We start from the raw sequence: 6,200 nt of genomic DNA on the forward strand, positions 1-6,200 counted from the left end.
TATAACCACAAATTCTGCCAAGAGGAAAGGGAACATAGGACTTACAACTACCGGTATAAGGGTAGAGGCCCAAAAGATTCCACTGGGATAAAAGAATTATTGCCGGTTACTGGGAAAATTATTCATTTATTCCACAGGGAAGCACAAGAAACAGTTGACAAACGCCAATTCGGCATCAATCCGAAAAGACAGACTGAATCAAGACTCGTCCTATGAGGATATAACTCAATACGAAGATCCATCCCAATATATGTGTTGGGAGGAAACGGAAGAAACCGTCATCCACGAGGGTATATCTCAGTGGGGAACTGCAGAAGGAAAGACAGACACTTTCTGCTTATGGGGCTGACTCTATATTGAGAGATTAAAACACCCGACATCTTCTTGGGGAGATCTATTGGAGAGATCTATAAAACCCATTAGCAGGAACAACAAACAAAGGATATATGGCCAAAAATGCAACATGAATATCTGAATGTTTATGATTATGCATGAATATGCGTGATTTATGTTTGATGAATGCTGACAAAACAGACATATCTAACACAAACAGGCCCAGGAATCAAACGCCCGGTACTACACTTCCAGAGGAAAAACCAACTTGGAAAGCCAATCTGCTGAAGATCCACATGCTGAAAAGCAAAGATCTGCGGGGAGGCAAAAGATCAGAGAATATCACAAAATCTCTGAGTGATGGATCAACAATCAACCCGAACTGGGGAGCAACAGGCAACAACGGCCACAAAGACAAATTTGTTGGGGAAAAGGAGAAATCCCAAGATATCTGCAGGGAGATTCTCAGTATCAACTGGGAAACAAGAGTTCACTGCACAAGCAAGAACTGCCACGAAAGCAACTCCAAATAATTCCGCTAGGGAACAACCCACAAAGGGAGAACAGATCATCCATGTAAAATCTAACTGCACAAGCAACTCTATTGGGAATACTGTTAGCCGCTCCATTGGGGATAAACCCACCGAGGAAAGATAGATCACCCAAGTAGATTCTGCAACAAGCCACTCTACTAAGGATCAAAAGCATCAGGGAATCAACCAAATCCTTGGATGATAGATCACCAACCAACCCTACTGGGAAAAACTGAGATTTCAACAGGCAAAAACTGCCATAATAGCAACTCCGTTGAGGATATCAAATCCGGCGGGGACTCTGGACTCTGTTGGGGATACCAACTCCATTGAGGATTCTCCAGGGAGAACACAAAACTTCTGCAGGAAACTTCTCAGATATAATCCACCATACCACAAATCTACTGATGGCTCCACTGGGGAATCCACCGGGGATGAGGAGGAGAGCTGGGGATCAACCACCAATGTTGAACCTTCCAAGAATAAACCCGCAACTTCGGAGGAGGAAAATAAACACTGCTCTACTGAAGGGATGAGAGGTGAAAATCTCAACGAGTGCTCCGATGGGGATACATAGCATACCTGCAGTATATCATACCAACAACCCTGCTAGCGACTATGCTGAGGAAAGTGGTGAAGTATCGGGATATCAACCCACCAACCACTGAATCTTACAAAAGAAAGCACTCATGCTGAGGAGAGAATACTGTTGGAGAGGACTGCTGAAGTTTCCAACAAGCACTCTGACTGGAGAACAACCCCAACAAAAGCTCTGCTTGGGGAACAACCCCAACAACAAAATCTGGAGAAATAGGATACACCCATGCCAGGACTATGAACAAATGTCTTACCTGTTGGAAGTCATGCCACCCTTGGGAGAGCACTGAGAAATTCTTAAGTATCCTTTCATCATTGTGAATGTTCACTTTGTTAAAAACAACAAATTGAAAAATTTATTTGTTTAAAACAATGACATTTTATCAATTAAAACATGCAAAACATTTGTTGAATTGAAACAAATAAGAGTGCAAATAATTGGATAAAAAGCTCAAATTTATTTGATGGAATGGTAGCCTGCAAATGGCAAGACTCCATAGATCTGTACAAATTTGAAATCAGTGATATATATTGGAAGAGGGCTACATTATGATCCTTTCTCTACCAATTTGAGTCTCGATGTATTCGAAGCTTCAGTTGACGACGAATCGAGAATCTCTGACGATCAGACGGCTGCGGAACAAAAAGTCTTGTCAGGATGCAGTTACTTGCCATATCCCTAATTTTTGCCTAGATTGCCCCAGGGTGAGGTACTCAATCTAGCGGGATACAAATATTCTTTTTTTTCATGTCTCTAACTTTTGCCTGGATTGCCCTTTCGGGTTATCCACCGAGACGCTCATTTTTGCCTAAGTCACCCTTTCGGGATTTCAACTTAGCGAGCTATTCTGTTTTTCTTTATATAGTTTTTTTTAGGCAAACTATTTCTTGACTGCATTTGAATTCACAGGACGAGTGAAATCCTACCCATCCATAGTTGTAAGCATCAAAGCACCGCCTGAAAAGGCTCTCTTGACAACATATGGACCTTCATAGTTTGGAGTCCACTTGCCCCTGGAATCGGGCGCGAAAGACAAGACTTTTTTGAGCACGAGGTCACCTTCTCGGAACACACGAGGCTTGACCTTCTTATCGAATGCTTTCTTCATTCTCTGTTGATATAACTGACCATGACACATGGCAGTCAAACGCTTCTCTTAAATCAAATTCAGCTGGTCATAACGACTCTGAATCCATTCAGCATCAGTCAACTTGGCTTCCATCAAGACTCTCATTGATGGGATCTCCACCTCTACTGGGAGAACAACCTCCATGCCATAAACAAGAGAGAAAGGGGTTGCCCCTGTTGAAGTGCGGACAGATGTACGATAACCATGCAAAGCAAACGGCAACATCTCATGCCAATCTTTGTACGTAACTGTCATCTTCTGGATGATCTTCTTGATATTCTTATTAGCAGCTTCAACAACCCCATTCATCTTTGGTCTGTAAGGAGAGGAATTATGGTGTGCAATCTTGAACTCAGCGCACAACTCATCCATCATCTTATTATTCAAATTAGATCAATTATCAGTAATGATCTTATCTGGCACACCATAACGGCAAATCAGCTGGTTCTTGATAAACTTCACAACCACCTGCCTGGTCACATTCGCATACGAAGTGGCTTCAACCCACTTGGTGAAGTAGTCAATCGCTACGAGAATGAACCTGTGTCCATTGGACGCTTTCGGTTCAATCATGCCAATCATGTCGATTCCCCACATAGAGAAAGGCCATGGTGATCAAATCACATTCAGAAGTGTCGGAGGAATATGAATCTTATCCGCATAAATTTGACACTTGTGGCATTTCTTCACATATTTGCAGCAGTCAGACTCCATTGTCAACCAATAGTAGCCTGCTCTCAGCATCTTCTTAGCCATGGCATGTCCATTGGAATGAGTACCAAATGAACCCTCATGGACCTCAGTCATTAACAGGTTTGCTTCGTGTCTATCCACGCATCTGAGCAAAACCATGTCAAAATTTCTCTTATACAGCACTTCACCATTGAGGTAGAAACTGCCTGACAACCTTCTCAAAGTTTTCCTATCTTTCACAAATGCCCCTGGCGGGTAGACCTGGTTCTGGAGGAAATTCTTGATATCAAAATACCAAGTCTTGTCATCATTCCCTTCTTCAACTGAAAACACGTGAGCTGGTCTATCCAAATGCATCACGACAATGTTGGGAAATTCATTCCAATACTTGACCACAATCATGGAAGCAAGCGTTGCGAGCGCATCTGCCATCCGATTATCCTCTCGAGGAATATGATGAAAGTCAACTTCTGTAAAGAACGTTGAAATCCTCCTCGCATAATCTCTATACGGAATGAGACCTGGCTGATTCGTCTCCCATTCACCCTTAATCTGATTAATAACCAGGGCCGAATCACCATACACATCAAGATGTTTGATTCTCAAATCAATACATTCTTCCAGTCCCATAATACAGGCCTCGTACTCTGCCATGTTATTCGTGCATTTGAAAGTTAGCCTTGTTGTAAACGGGAATATGCGTGCCATGAGGAGTAATGATTACTGCCCCAATTCCATTTCAGTACTGATTCACAGCGCCATCAAAGACCATCGTCCATCTGGAACCAGGTTCCGGACCTTCATCAAGTGTAGGCTCATCACAATCTTTCATTTTCAAATACAGAATCTCCTCATCTAGGATGTCGTACTGAACAGACTGATGATCTTCAATTGGCTGGTGCGCTAAATGGTCAACCAAGATACTACCTTTGATAGCTTTCTGAGCTCGATACTCGATATCATACTCAGATAACAACATCTGCCAATGGGCAATCCTCCCAGTTAAAGCAGGCTTCTCGAAGATATACTTGATTGGGTCCATTCTGGATATCAACTAAGTTGTATGATTTATCATGTACTGGCGTAAACGCTTAGCAGCCCAAGCCAAAGCACAGCACGTCTTCTCAAGCATAGAGTATCGAGACTCACAATCAGTAAACTTCTTACTGAGGTAGTAGATATCAGACTCTTTCTTCCCTGATTCATCTTGTTGACCGAGTACACAACCCATCGAGTCTTCAAGAACAGTCAGATACATGATCAGAGGTCTTCCTTCTACAGGCGGAGACAAGATCGGAGGTTCAGACAAATACTCTTTGATATTGTCGAAAGCTTTCTGGCAATCATCGGTCTAATCATGGGACTGATCTTTCCGGAGGAGCTTGTATATCGGCGCACATGTGGCAGTCATGTGGGATATAAATCTGGAAATATAGTTCAAGCGGCCAAGAAAACCTCGGACTTGCTTTTCAGTTTTTGGTGGAGGCATTTCCTGTATTGCTTTGACCTTTGCAGGATCAACTTCAATACCTCTTTCGCTGACAACAAAACCCAACAACTTGCCGGAACGGACTCCAAATGTACATTTGTTCGGATTCAAACGAAGTCTGAACTTCCTCAGACGCTGAAAAAGCTTCAACAAATGCTCAACATGTTCAACTTCCGTTCGGGACTTAGCAATCATATCATCGACATAGACCTCTATCTCCTTGTGCATCATATCATGAAACAAGGTAGTCATAGCTCTTTGATACGTGACTCCGGCGTTCTTCAAACCGAAGGGCATCACTCGATAACAAAATGTTTCCCAAGGTGTGATGAATGTTGTCTTCTCCATATCTTGATTTGATTATAACCGGAAAATCCGTCCATAAACAAAAAGACTTTGAATTTAGCTGTATTGTCTACCAACATATCAATGTGTGGTAGGGGAAAATCATCTTTCGGACTAGCCTTGTTCAAATCTCTGTAATCAACACACATACGGACTTTTCCGTCCTTCTTAGGCACAGGCACAATATTGGCCACCCATTGAGGATATGTGGAAGTCACCAGAAACCCCGCATCAATTTGCTTCTGAACTTCCTCTTTGATCTTCACTGCCATATCTAGATGAGTTCTTCCGAGCTTCTGCTTCACAGGCACGCACTCAGGCTTCAAAGGCAGGAAATGTTGCACAATATCTGTATCTAGACCCGACATGTCTTCATATGACTAAGCAAAGATATCGGAATATTCTCGTAGCAAACTGATCAACCCTTTCTTGACAGACTCTTCAAGAAGTGCTCTAATCTTTACCATGCGAACACAATCTTCAGACCCCAAGTTGACTGTTTCTAGATCTGCGAGATGCGGCTGAATGATCTTCTTCTCGTGCTCAAGGAGACGGGTAATCTCATCAGGAATCCCTTCAACATCATCTTCCTCTGCCTCAAATACAGGGAATTCAAAATTGGGAGATGGCGTTGGATCATTATGTTCAATGGGTTTTAGAATCAACCTGCATAATGATTTTGGTTAATAAAAAGCTTTAGAATTTAAACAAGCAAATCATTATGCAGATGAAAAGATTGCTTTTATTTTTGTTTTTTAGGGTTTTTTGTGATCACTGATTTCATGCAAAAAGCAAAAAGTGAAAACAAATGGAAAAAAAAATGTTTAACAATGCATTAATTGAATGAAATATCATTGTATAAATGCTGCCAACAATGTCATCACTTCTCCTTTTGGCATGGGAGAAGGGTTTTGAACAAAGTGAACCATTACTCTGATCTATGAATGACTGTAGGAACATCTACAGCGACCCAATTGTGGCAGACACCACCAGGTATGATGAAGTTGTTCAAGTCCTTTGCATCCTCTTCCAAGATAGCAACAACTTCTTCAGTCTGATCAGCATGGATGAAACCTCCAC

Source organism: Lathyrus oleraceus, chromosome 7 (assembly GCF_024323335.1).
Source record: "Lathyrus oleraceus cultivar Zhongwan6 chromosome 7, CAAS_Psat_ZW6_1.0, whole genome shotgun sequence".
NCBI lineage: Eukaryota > Viridiplantae > Streptophyta > Magnoliopsida > Fabales > Fabaceae > Lathyrus > Lathyrus oleraceus.